This window comes from Podarcis vaucheri (genome assembly GCF_965113315.1).
Source record: "Podarcis vaucheri genome assembly, chromosome: 8".
Taxonomy (NCBI): domain Eukaryota; kingdom Metazoa; phylum Chordata; class Lepidosauria; order Squamata; family Lacertidae; genus Podarcis; species Podarcis vaucheri.
Window position 1 is genome coordinate 21,704,837 of NC_138766.1, and position 12,896 is coordinate 21,717,732.

The window sequence follows — 12,896 nt, forward strand, 5'->3', positions numbered from 1 at the left end:
TTTCAGGTAGGGAGCTCAGAATTATACACAGTATATAAAATGTGGTCTCGCCATAGATTTGGATAATGGCTTCAAGTTAGCGGCATCTTTCCTAATGATTGGCAGGATTTCCCTTTTTCACACTGGGTCAATATCTTCATTGTGCTGTCCTCTATGATCCCAAAGCTTTATTTCTGGTCAGTCGCTGGCAGTGAAGAAATCATGTGCATTTATGTTAACTTAAGTTTTTTTTGCCCCAACATATGTGACTTTGCACTTGTTTACACTGAATTGCATTTGCCTTTTCCCCTCCCATTCTCTAAGACCCCATTACTCAGCGTCTATGTCCATGCACAATGAATGAAGTAGAGGACTTCATACATTTCTTTTTCTACTGCCCTATTTATGAGCCGATAAGATCTAAGCTCCTCCTCTTGATCCCGTCCACCATTACGTCTAAGGAAGACTGTTTGAAATCGCTTCTTGTGGACGCAAATCCCCAAATTTCACGTGGGGTGGCAATCTTCATAGTGCAGGCTCTGAAACTCAGGGCTACTCTGACAGGGTAGTGTGTCCTAGACCTGGACCTGTTTTAATTCTTTATATATACCCGCACATTAGATTTCTGGCGCTGGCAACTAAATCTTTGCATTATGGTCTTAGGGTAATTTAAATGTCATTACGCCAGCAATATCGCCTTGAATTTTGCTTGGTTGCTTGTCTCTAGCATTTTTGTACTGTCTTATTTTGCTATGGCTGTATGCTAATGCAATAAAGGTTTGATTGATCAATTGCATTTGCCATTTCCCCTCCCATTCTCTCAGCTTGGAGAGGTTCTTTTGGAGCTCTTCATAATCTCTTTTTGTTTAGCAAAGGTGAGCAAAAAAATAAGGCTAATGTGGTTGAGGAACCACATTTTACCTCTTTGTTATCCTTCTCCACAGCCAAAGCTTTGCTCACCAGTCACTATCTGTTTGTAATTACAGTACAAGACAATAGAGTGAATCCACTCACCCAGGAGTGTGTGTGTGTGTGTGTGTGCGCGCGCGCGCAATGCCAATGTTGCCCTTCCAGCAGTCTGCTGTTCTGCTCCACAACAAGCATTTGTGAAAAGATTGCTAACAGTTGGTTTTGTACTTTGCAGCAAAACAAGCAGGTGTGCTGACCCTGTTGCATCATTGATGGTTTCTGTTAAAGCCCAATGAGAGAGCACTTTGTCTTCAGAATACCACATCATCACAGTTTTGTTTTCCACAACCAAAGGTGCTGAGCCCAAGAGCTATCCTCACACTTAGCTTAGCCAACGCTGCTCCCATCCTTGAGTGGAGGTGAATTTGCAGCACCCCAACTCCCCTCAAAAGAAGACTCAGGTGATTTGACCCAGAGGAAGATTGAGAGTAGGCACAATGGGGGGGGGGGGGCAAAAGGTCAGTCAGGAAAAAGGAACAGGCTTTATAAGCTGGTTTCTTCCCAAAACCTTCCAGTATTTTCATTGTACTGCCCTCCCTCCTTCCCTGCCTTTGTAGGATGGACTTTGCTACGTAGTTCCTTGTTCAGGGGCTGAGTAGGAATTTCTGGAGGAGACCCTGATTAGCCTTGGGCTTCCTTCCTCCCCCACCACCTACTTCACACTGTTGGGAGTTCTTGTTTGTTTGGAGGGGCATTTTATCTTTTAGTCCAGGCAGGAAAGAGAATTTTGAGAACTGATTGGAAATTACCTGAGGCATTTTGGGATTTAAGACACTCTTGGGTCACCTTTCAATGCCTTCTCTGTGGGAGCTGTTGGGCATTGGCCAGCGGGGCAAAATGCACTTGGCAGCTTCACATGCCCAAGGTTCTCATACCAAAGAGGAAGAATTTCCTTCCATTCTTTTTCTGAAGAGGCACATGTGCAGAGGTGGATTTAGGAGAGCACGACCAGTTTGGTCACAATGGGCACAGAGCCTCGGGGGTGCCACAGCGGGTGGCACAACTATAATCTAGAAAGGAGCACAAGAGGTGTGTTTTTTTGGGGGGGGTTGCTGAGTTGTTTTTAGAAACCATCTGTGTAAAGTTAGTCTTTCATACCACTTTACTATGCCCTTAAATTGTGGGCCAAACTGGATGTTACAGTAGGAGATATGTGGTGATTTATAAACAGTAATAGCAGCCTGGGGTGGGATAAATTATTATTATTATTATTATTATTATTATTTATATACCGCCCTATACCTGGGGGTCAGTTCACAAAATAAAATCAAGATATAAAACTACAATAATACCTAATAAAAATAAAAACAACAACCCAATAGCCCAACCACCCACCTCCCACAAAACAACAACAACAACAACACATTTTAAAAGGGCATAGGATGTAAATCAGATCAACCAAAGACCTGGTTAAAAAGGAACGTTTTCGCATGGCACCTAAAGGTGTATAATGAAGGTGCCAGGTGAACTTCTATGGGGAGAGCATTCCACAGATGGGGAGTCACTGCAGAGAAGGCCCATTCTCATGTTGCAACCCTCCAAACCTCTCGAGGAGAAGGCACACAAAGAAGGGCCTCAGAAGATGATCTCAGGATCTGGGTAGGCTCATAGGGAAAAGGATGGTCCTTGAGGTATTGTGGTTTTGTGGTACTATGGACTGTAGTACATGGGGAGGAGTTTCACTGTTTCTCCAATGCTCCTTTCCCAATAAAAATCACCTCAAAGTGGAGGGAAACTCTAGGTTGAAGAGCTAAGAGGAATGGTAAGGACCATTATCAGGGGGATCAGTGATTTAACCAATGCTATATAGGACCTTAGGGATGCGGGAGGCGCTGTGGGTTAAACCACAGAGCCTAGGACTTGCTGATCAGAAGGTCAGCGGTTCAAATCCCCGCGACGGGGTAAGCTCCCGTTGCTCAGTCCCAGCTCCTGCCAACCTAGCAGTTCGAAAGCACATCAAAGTGCAAGTAGATAAAGCGTGTTCTCACTAAAAGAGAGCACGTGGTGCGGATGGGGCCGAACAAAACTCCACTTGGTTGCCAGGCAGTATTAGATTCAAGGGGCCTGGAGCAGATTGGAGGATGGTGTTACTGGGGTAAATTTGATGTTGCCAATTTAGGGGTGGGATCAGTGGTTATTTAAGCAAGGTCCACAGCTTTCTCTTTCTCTTTCGCTGTGGACATCGGATCTCATGGAGCACTTGGACTGTCTGGAGGACAGTGATGCAAACTTCTCATTGTCTGGTTACATTTCTTTATTTCCCCCTTCTTTTAATCCTCTTTAGTCCCTTAAATAATTTAATTCCCCTTTTTCCTGTTCAATTTCCCACCCCACCCCTTACCCTGCCCTGTGGGAAGATTCTCCTTGTATCTGTGGCTTGCCTTTCTTTCGCAAAAAGGTTTCCCCCATTTCTCCTGTTGTAAATTGTGGGGCTAGTTAGGGCTGTTCCCAGCTTAGCTGGAATCACTTTCGTTTACAGCACCCCCGAAGGTTGGCTTTATTTGGGTGTGTGCAGCGCTGTTGGCCAAATTTTAATCTAGCCTTGGGCGGGAGCACTATTTTGAGTTCCTTTAATATTGCTATGAGACTAAGATTCTCAAGAGCAGAGGCATGGAGCCCTATTCGGCCTGGGCATAACTTCCGAGCCTAAGTATGCTACAGGTAGCAGTTAATTGTTAAGTCTCTGACCTCTCTATAAGAATGTACCTGCTTGCAGGCTCAGTTGCTGCTAATGTATATCAGAGGGCGGCAGAGGCTCTCTGTGCCTCCAATGACTATGAGCACTCTGTATATGCTCTTGAACTATGCTGTTTCTGAACAAGTTTATTTTCTTTAAGTTTGTTTTGCCCTGATAGTGGCGACTGCCATTTTAGAGGCGAGCCATTGTGGTTTAGTGGCTAAAGTGTAGGACTAGGACCTGGGAGACAGGGTTCATATCCCCCTCTTAGCCATTGTTATAACAAAACAAAACAAACTGCTCCTTTTGGGCTATTCTGTTGCTGGGTAGTTCGGTCCATAAAAGAACTTTGGGTTTCTTGAAGGGGTGCTTCCCTCTAAAAGGGCAAGCAGGGGTACCTGGACAAGCTGTGGGCTGCTTCAACTCTGCTATTTCACTGGAAACATTTATGCCTGGCCTGGCAGGTGATCCTAGGGCTTTGCCCTAGAATTCGATGGCCTGGAAGCGTTTCCGGCCTGAATAGTGTCCCCATGTGGTCCATGAAGCATTGGTTTCACCAGTTCCTTACATTGTTTAGTTTTTGCGGACTATGACTGGGCTTTTGCAAATGCCTCAAGAGCTTGCCTCTCCTGCAGGGGATGACTTGTGGACGCCCCAGGTGTCTTCTTCCAGAAGAAAGCATCTTCGAAGGCTGCAATCCAGGAGGAGGGCAAAGAGGAGCAGGGATCATGATTCAGACATCACCTTGGACCTCTACAGGGGTCAGGGTGAGGCTGTCCCGGGTCTTTAGGGATCATCCTGGATAACTCAGCTGGTCAGCGCATAGTGCCGGTAATGCCTAGGTTGCAGGATTGGTCCCTATATGGGACAGCTGCATGCTCCCCCATTGCTCTACCTGGACACTTAGGTCCAGTGTCGAGGGCCTTTTGGTGGTTCCCTCACTGCGAGGGATGTAACAGGCGCCACGTTTGCAATATGCAAGCGGGAGAAAGCACCTTTGTGTGCCCGCACTGCAGTTTGCTCTGTGCGTTACAGGGCACAGCGCTGCACGGGCTGCATTTGCATTGCATTGCGTGAGAGATTTGCATTTGCATTGCACAGAGGTTGTGCGCATTGCACAGAGGGTGTGAGTGCATTGCACAGAGGGTGTGTGTGCATTGCACAGAGTGTGTGTGCATTGCACGGAGGGTGTAGTGGCATTTGCACAGAGTGTGTGTGGTTTGGTTTTTTTTTTTGCATTGCACAGAGAGTGCATTGCACGGAGTGTGTAGTTGCATTGAACAGAGGGTGTGTGCAGTGCACGGAGTGTGTAGTTGCATTGCATGGAGGGTAGTTGCATTGCACAGAGTGGGTAGTTGCATTGCATGGAGGGTAGTTGCATTGCATGGAGTGCGTTTTTGCATTGCACGGAGTGCGTTTTTGCATTGCACGGAGTGTGTAGTTGCATTGAACGGAGTGTGTAGTTGCATTGCATGAAGTGTGTAGTTGCATTGCATGGAGTGTGTAGTTGCATTGCACAGAGTGGGTAGTTGCATTGCATGGAGGGTAGTTGCATTGCATGGAGTGCGTTTTTGCATTGCACGGAGTGTTTTTTTTTTTTTGCACTGAGTGTGTAGTTGCATTGAACGGAGTGTGTAGCTGCATCGCACGGAGTATAGTTGCATTGCATGGATTGTGTGAGCACCGCACGGAGTGTGTTTTTGCATTGCACAGTGTGTGTCTGAAAAGGAAGCTGGCACGGCGGCAGTTTTGTCGGGACTTTTTTAGCGGTTCTGGCCAGCGTCGGCCCTGTAAATTTACGTATTATGATGGCAGCACAAGATGCCCCCTGCCCAAGCAGGGCTGGAAGCTGGCAAGCAATACCTCAATACTTTTTGCCCATATTCCCATTTTATTTAGGGATCCAGTTGGATATCGTTGCTAAAACATACCACTTGCCTATGGAGAAGCTGTCTGCCTTGAAGGAAGTTATTTTGTAATACTTCCTCTGTAGCAAGTGATGCTTCATCAGATCCGATCTTGCTGGGTCACTTAATTAATCTTGCATGCAGAGTGGTTGCCCCAGGCCGCCCCTTCCCTTCCCACTAGGCCAGGCTGCCTGCGGCCTGAGGTCCCCTTACCTTTCTCATGCAATGGGATCTCATGCAATGGTTGCAATTCCTATATGTATGCAATAGTAGTTGGCCATGGCAGGATACTTGCACAGGGATTTTTCAGGTTCATGCTGATGCTGCTGGATCTTTGCCCTTTGGTTTTTTATTTCAGGGGCTGCTGGTGTGCAAAGCCATGGCCTCAAGCCCGGTATGGTGAGGCAATCATGTGACCTAACTTTTGAGTTTTCCCCATTGTAGTAGCAGTTCACATGTGGCCCGAGGAGTTCAGTGACCATCGGATCTGCTTTTGGTCTGATAACCAGGTAGTGGTGAGCGTCTTGGCTAAACAGTTCTCACGCTCCAGCAGAGTCTCCGCCCCTCCGCTCATGCTTTTGAGCTGCACCGCTTAAGGTTTACTATTGTGCTTTCTGCTCTCCTGATTACGGGATCCTCTAATGATGTCTCTGACACTCTATCCCATTTTCAGATGGAGCGCTTCAGATCCTGGGCTCCAGACTCAGCTATTGCCAGACTTTTCCAGACCACCTGTGGCATTTTGACAACAATTAGTAATTACAGAGAGCAGCAGCTTCCATTTCCCCTTCTGCTTTTAGCTCTTATGGGAAGGCCTGGATGGATTTCTTAGCCTTAAGCTGGCAGTCCTCGGCCATTCAGATGAACTGGCCCCCATCCTCTGAGCAGATCCTGCAGTATTTGGTCCACCTGCCGCAGATTGGGCGTCCTGTTATAACTATAAGAATTCAGTCCGCTGCAATGTCTGTTATACTGAAGCTTTATTTTTCAGAGACCCTTGCATAAAGTTTGTAATGTGCAGGGCCTTGGAAGGTTGGAATAGGCTCCAACCTCATAGGACAGTGGGCAGGAAGTCGGTCAATTTTACCTAGGCAGGATCTGCAACAAGTTAAAACTTGTCTGCTGGTAAAAGATCAAGGCGAGACTCCTTTCAGTATTCCATTGCATTTTGGGCACTGAGGGTTGGGGAAATGGTTGTTGGAGCCAGCACAGGGCTGAGAGTCTGGAGGCTTATTGCTTCAGGACTTTTCCTTATCTGCTTTGGAGCTTGTCATTAGAGTTGGGAACTCTAAAACAGACTTAGTGGGCAGGAGTGCCACAATCAGGCTTCCCATTACAGATGAGGAGGGCCCTTGCCCAGTTATGGATAACAGAATATTTGGCTTTTATTCCCTGGGGGCTGGCCCGCTCCTAGTGCATGAAAATGGGTTCCCGTTAGCCAGGCATTAATGTGCTTACGCCGTGCACCAGTTATTACGGCCTGTGGCTTGCCTACCACTGAACACTCCTCATTCCTTACGATTGGGTGCTGCTGCAACGGCTGCACACTGGGGGCCTGTCAGTAGACAGGATTGTGAATACGGGTCATTGGAAGTCTGACACTGACAAGGGTTATATCAGGAAGTGTCACAATGATGTCTGTGCTGATGCTTGTCTGTTATTTCCTTTTCTCATAGGAGCAGTGGTGCACATTTGGGCCACAGCATTGTACACTGGGCTGGCAAGCGCGCTGACAAGTCTGGACTGGGGCGCCATCTCAGTCTTCCTGCCCATGTGGACATATACTGGATGTCCAGATGGGGAATGCTTTGGGAGGAGGTCCTTCCTTTGGTGCGGTCGAGTGTGACCTGTGCAGGTCCTCCCGCAGGGCTGGTGGTACAGCTGGGCAAGAATGATTTGCTGTCTTCCTCCAGCATAAGTTTGGATTGGCTGTGCCTGCCCCTCCAATGCTGCTGCTGCTGGGAATTCCGTTAAAGGAATTCTGGGGCTTACCATCCCTTCGTCCAAACCCTTGGAGCAGGGTGCGGGCCGTGTAAGTTCCCAAGGAACAAGCAGGGAATAGCTGAGGGTCTGTGTCGCAGTCCCAGCTGTCCCTGGTCTTGTTCCTCCACACGCTGACTCACGGGAGTCAGCGCTGTCCCCAAGGCGGGGGGGGACAGATAGTCATAACCAATGCCTAAGCAACCACTCTCAATTTGTATGAAAATAAAGTTGTGGCCAAAAGTATGCCAAAAACCTTAAACAAAAATTATGTGTGATGTGTGAGTTATTGGGGTAGGGGTTTTGGGGGACCTCAGCACGCAAATAGGTACCGCTCCGGCAGGAAGGTAAACGGCGTTTCTGTGCGCTGCTCTGGTTTGCCAGAAGCGGCTTAGTCATGCTGGCCACATGACCCGGAAGCTGTCTGCAGACAAACGCCAGCTCCCTTGGCCTATAGAGCGAGATGAGCGTGCAATCCCAGAGTCAGTCACGACTGGACCTAATGGTCAGGGGTCCCTTTACCTTTTTATACTGATAGACCTTTGCTTTTAGTCAACAGTGTGCCACCCCACTTTAAAAATAAATGGTTTGCTGCAAACACAGCTACTGCAAGTTCTGCTTCACTTTGTGGAACATAAAATGACTGTGGAAGGGGGAAGAGGAACTGGAGCATGACTGTGTGACAGGGGTATAGTGTACTTCAGTTTGTTTTCCAGCCTCAGGATGGTAAGTTTGCCTAATTTCCCCCCTTGTAAGGCTCCTGTGTCTTTATTTTTATTTTTTTTCATAAAAATATTTATTGAATTTTCACAAATTATATAATCAGACACAATACAGACAAACACACAAAAACAAACATACATAATTTAAATCCTTATTTTCTTAAAACTTACTTCGCCGACCTCATACCTCCCCTTTCTACATTCCAATTTCAAATATTTAATTCAGCAAATCCTCACCCTTAATTTTATCTAATTGTAATCCTTTCTTTTATTTTAACTTAATCTTTACAGCTGTAACTGCTTACTTTCTATAGCCGCAACATTTTAACACTCATTAATTTTACAATGTCTCTTAAGATAGGTTTTTAATTTCATCCAGTCTTCTTCCGCCGTCTCTTTCCCCTGGTCTCGGATTCTGCCAGTCATTTCAGCCAGTCCCATGTAATCTATCACCTTCATCTGCCATTCTTCCAGAGTGGGTAGATCTTGTGTCTAGGCTCCTGTGTCTTTAACCACACAATCAAAATTGGAAATCATCTTGGCATTGATCTGCAACAAGGATGGAAGAAGTGTTGGTTACCTTCTGGATTTCTGCACATTTAAATAATACAAGCTGGGCTTCAGTTCCAAGCACGCTTCCATCCTGATATTGTGGATCTTGACCCTTGTGTCCTCTTACAGAATTGCAGTCTGACTTGTAAGCTCATTAAATTGGAATTGGTGTGTTCAGAACCAGTGCTTTGGGTTTTTTTTGGAGTGAGTGTTTCACTTTTGACTGCAACGTGTACCATAATTTCAGAACTGATCTAGAGAGGTAAGGTGTGTTGCAGGTGTGAAGAACACCATCCATGGAATTGAATGGTAACTTGTGGGCTCTTTTGCATGGTAAGAGTTGGACAATGCTGGTTTGCCAAATATGTCTTTAAATTTTATTTTTTATTTTTGTGGAAAGCCATTGAAGAGAAAAGGTGTAACACCTACGGTTGCCAGCTGACCAGAAAACAATAGCCTGGCCTGTTTCTATGCTTGACAGTAACCTGACCTATAAAAAAAAATCGCTTGGTTTCCCAGAACAGAGAGGAACGTTGGCAGATCAAGATATTTAACCACGTTGGCAGATCAAGATATTTAACCAAGGTCTGGTTAAGAGGAGAAAAATAATAAAGTTGGCAACCGTAACATCACCTCTGCAGTCTTTTTAAAGCATGGCTTCACACTATATATTTTTGTGAGGTAAATATTAAAAATGACAAGAGAACCACTTTGTGAAGGAAGAGAAGCTAAGTGCCTCTGATAATTCAGATTTGAGGAAGACTATGCAACATTGCTTGCCAATTCCCTGTCAAAATCGTGCAGCGGGTAGACGCAAGCCTTTTTAACCAGAAGCTTGTACAACAGTTTTTGGTTGCTTAATAGAGGAGTGGAGGTGGCTGGGATGTGTTGGGGAGGCAAAGGGTTTTATAACACACACACACACACACACACACACACACACCAAAACAAAACAAAAAACACACACACCAGAAGCGGCTTAGTCATGCTGGCCACATGACCCGGAAGCTTTACACCAGCTCCCTCGGCCAGTAAAGCGAGATGAGCGCCGCAACCCCAGAGTCGGTCACGACTGGACCTAATGGTCATGGGTCCTTTTACCTTTACTATATAGGACCTTAGCACATTGTGACTGAATGCCAGGTAAGGTGAAGGCATTATTTAGGTGGAAAATCTTCAACCAACCTTCCCGAAATATGAAGGCATATGAAGTAATCACTCCACCATCCTTACCAGAAGTAAATTAATGGATAATTTGGGTGTCCATGTGCTGCTAAAACACTCATGACTTAGGTCTGTGGAGAGTCTTTTAATGTGTCTCCAGTGGTAAAGAGTTTCTTAGATGAAAAGAACAACCCAGAGCACTTCTTGGTCTGCCCTTATATCCTATCTTGGTGCATGAGGAGCATTGCTAAGAGACTACTTGTCCTTGTTCTTTGCCATTGCTATTGTGATGACACTTAAGAGTAGCACCAGCCTTTCTCCAATATGTCAGATGCTGTTCGCTGGCATTTTTTAAACATAAGTCATATTTAATTATCAAATTCTCTAGCAGTTCCAAGGAAGCTAAATCACAGGTTTGGGTGAGTGCTTCAAAATACGTACCTAAATAACCTCATCCTTGTGATTCCAGTAGGAAAACACCAAAATACATATAGGAAGGAAGTCTAAATAATAGAAATGCTTTTAAGTAGACTGAAGGAAAAATAGAAGAATCCATTGCTCTACTGAAACACACTTTTTTCGTTCCATTTGCTACTGTTTTTATGAAGCCATTTCCAAAAGTCATTTTGACATTCTCTTTGAATGCTTCACGGTATTCAGTCCCCCGCTATGGCATGTTTCTGCTTAGTTCCAGCCAGCCGTTCAGAGAGCCCTTATCTCATTGCATCTCTGAAATAGCATGTAGGAGCTGTAGGGCTTGCCTTTTATGTTCAGCACGATAAGAAGGGCAAAGCGCCACGGAAGCTTTTGTACCCTAAATCTTTCTCCTTTCATTAAGGGGGGGAAATCTGTCTCCTTCTTTATCTGCACTTCACCATTCTCTGAGAGAGACACAAGTGTGATTGTCTGACATTCAAGTTGATTTCCCCACCCCTAAGAGCCTAGCATCCCCAGGACTGTCCATGCTTCTGAACTCTTTGTAATAATGACTCTGGATTTGTGGTATCAGAAGTGACAGTGATGGGCCCTCCTAGCGTTCCTAATTTCCAGGGACAGTGCCGGATCTACAGAAGCCATCCCAGTTTCTGATTTGATTCCAGAATGTCCCACTTTTGCTAAGGACGTCTCTATTTTCATCAGAAAAATGTTGGACGGTATGGTAGGACATCCCTATTTTCATCAAAGAAATGTTGAGCTAAGGAGATAAGTAACTATACAACTTTTAGAAGACATCTGAAGGCAGCACTGTATAGGGAAGGTTTTTTTTTACTGTTTTATTTTTTTATATATTTTGGAAGTTGCTCAGAGTGGCTGGGGCAACTGAGTCAAATGGGTGGAGTATAGATAATCATGTTGTTGTTGTTGTTGATGATGATGATGAATAGGACATCCCTTTTTTCATCTGCGCAGCCCCATGCCACAAAGTCTATGCCTATCACCCATATCACACATTAGGGTATATATAAATATATTGGCGGCTCTGTATACATGACATGGGGCTGTTCTTTTCTGCCATACAGGTGACCTGGAGAATACTAGAAGGGTGTTCTAAGTCTGGGCTTGGGCCAAGCAAAAGCTATGGTTAGGCAAAGAATTATAGACACCGAGAGACAACAGGACTGTTTAAGGTGCTCCGATTACAAAATTGTAGAAATCACTAGCTATATAGCTGCTCCAGCAGCATACCTCTTTTTTCTTGTATCCAAAAATGCAAGAAGGGCTTTTAAATTTGCCAGAAGCTCGGCTCTGCCCTCACCGGTCTTGGAAGGATCCTTTAAAAAAGTCCCATATGACCAGAGAATTTGTGCCTCTCCATTGGGGGATATAGGAAGCCCTGAACACATATTTTTTAGATGTCCCTTTTACGATGAGGCATGTAGAGAAATCATTGACCCCCTGCTGGTGAGGCTTGCTGACCTCCCAGTAAAGCAAAAATTGGATCTTCTGTTAGGCAAAGACCACAAGACGACCCAGATTGCGGCCAAATTCTGCGCACAGATCTCTAGGCACAGACCACCCCCTGATTCAATCTAGTTTGTTAAGAAAATTCCCAAACTCGGATCCATGGGCGACTCTGGGTCATTTCTCTAAGGTAGTCTATCTTAAAGTTTTTATGTGTTTATACGCCTGTCACACTTTTAAACTTAAAATCCATTGTTGTATTTTGTTTTAAATGCTTGTTTTGCTATTGGGATTGTAGTTCCATTTGTGTTTCACAAGCTGGTCTCTGACCGTAATAAATTTTATGTTCTTGTACTAGAAGGGTGAGGTTGGGGCTTGAGCCATTTACAGTAAGTAGATCTTCAGAGCCTGATTTGGAGGCTCAGCCTACCAATGACGTTCATGGCTACAACCCTCCTCTGAGGATGAAAACAACAGAAAGTAAGTGGTCTAGTGTTGCCTGCTAGCCTTCATTTTAAGAGCAGTACCGGATTTACATATAAGCTAAACAAGCTATAGCTTAGGGCCCCGCTCTCTTGGGCACCCCCAAAAAATTTGAAGGGGAAAAAAACCTGGATGTACATTTCCAAAATATAATATAAAAAACAAATAAAATAAAACCGGCATGCAGCAGCAATGTTTTATGTTGTGTAGGCACCTGCTAGCCTGCTCCCTAAAATATCACTGGTTTGCTCATTTCTGTATATAGGGTGCCTACATTCTGCATGGACTGGTTGCATGGCAACATGGGCAAATGGCTTTAGATACCTCTTAGGTCTATAAAATACCATATAGCATATATTCAACACAAAAAAGCAACAATTTGTTGTTGACAAAGGACAGCTGGACATCTAAAGAGCCCCATTACCTTCAGTAGCTTAGGGCCTCATCAAACCGAAATCCGGCCCTGTTTAAGAGTCATGGCCCAATACCTAATACTGTTGAATATTTTGAAAGTTTACAAAGGTAAAATTGGGATCACTTGTCCCGCCCACTTTTTTATCT

At 45.0% G+C, this 12,896-nt stretch overlaps 1 long non-coding RNA gene across 9 annotated transcripts in view; it reads left to right on the forward strand.

Annotated features, from left to right (window-relative positions):
* Window positions 1-12,896, forward strand: part of LOC309538881 — a 190,614-nt gene that overhangs the window by 61,070 nt on the left and 116,648 nt on the right. For 3 of the 9 annotated variants that reach the window (XR_014222446.1, XR_014222447.1, XR_014222448.1), the window contains exon 3: window positions 11,902-12,042. The exons of 4 other annotated variants lie outside the window; for them this stretch is intronic. This is a non-coding gene — a long non-coding RNA (uncharacterized lncRNA). Of the gene's footprint in view, window positions 1-11,901; window positions 12,196-12,896 lie in introns of those variants that run through there. 2 more of the 9 variants (XR_014222451.1, XR_014222452.1) reach the window with 1 other exon arrangement.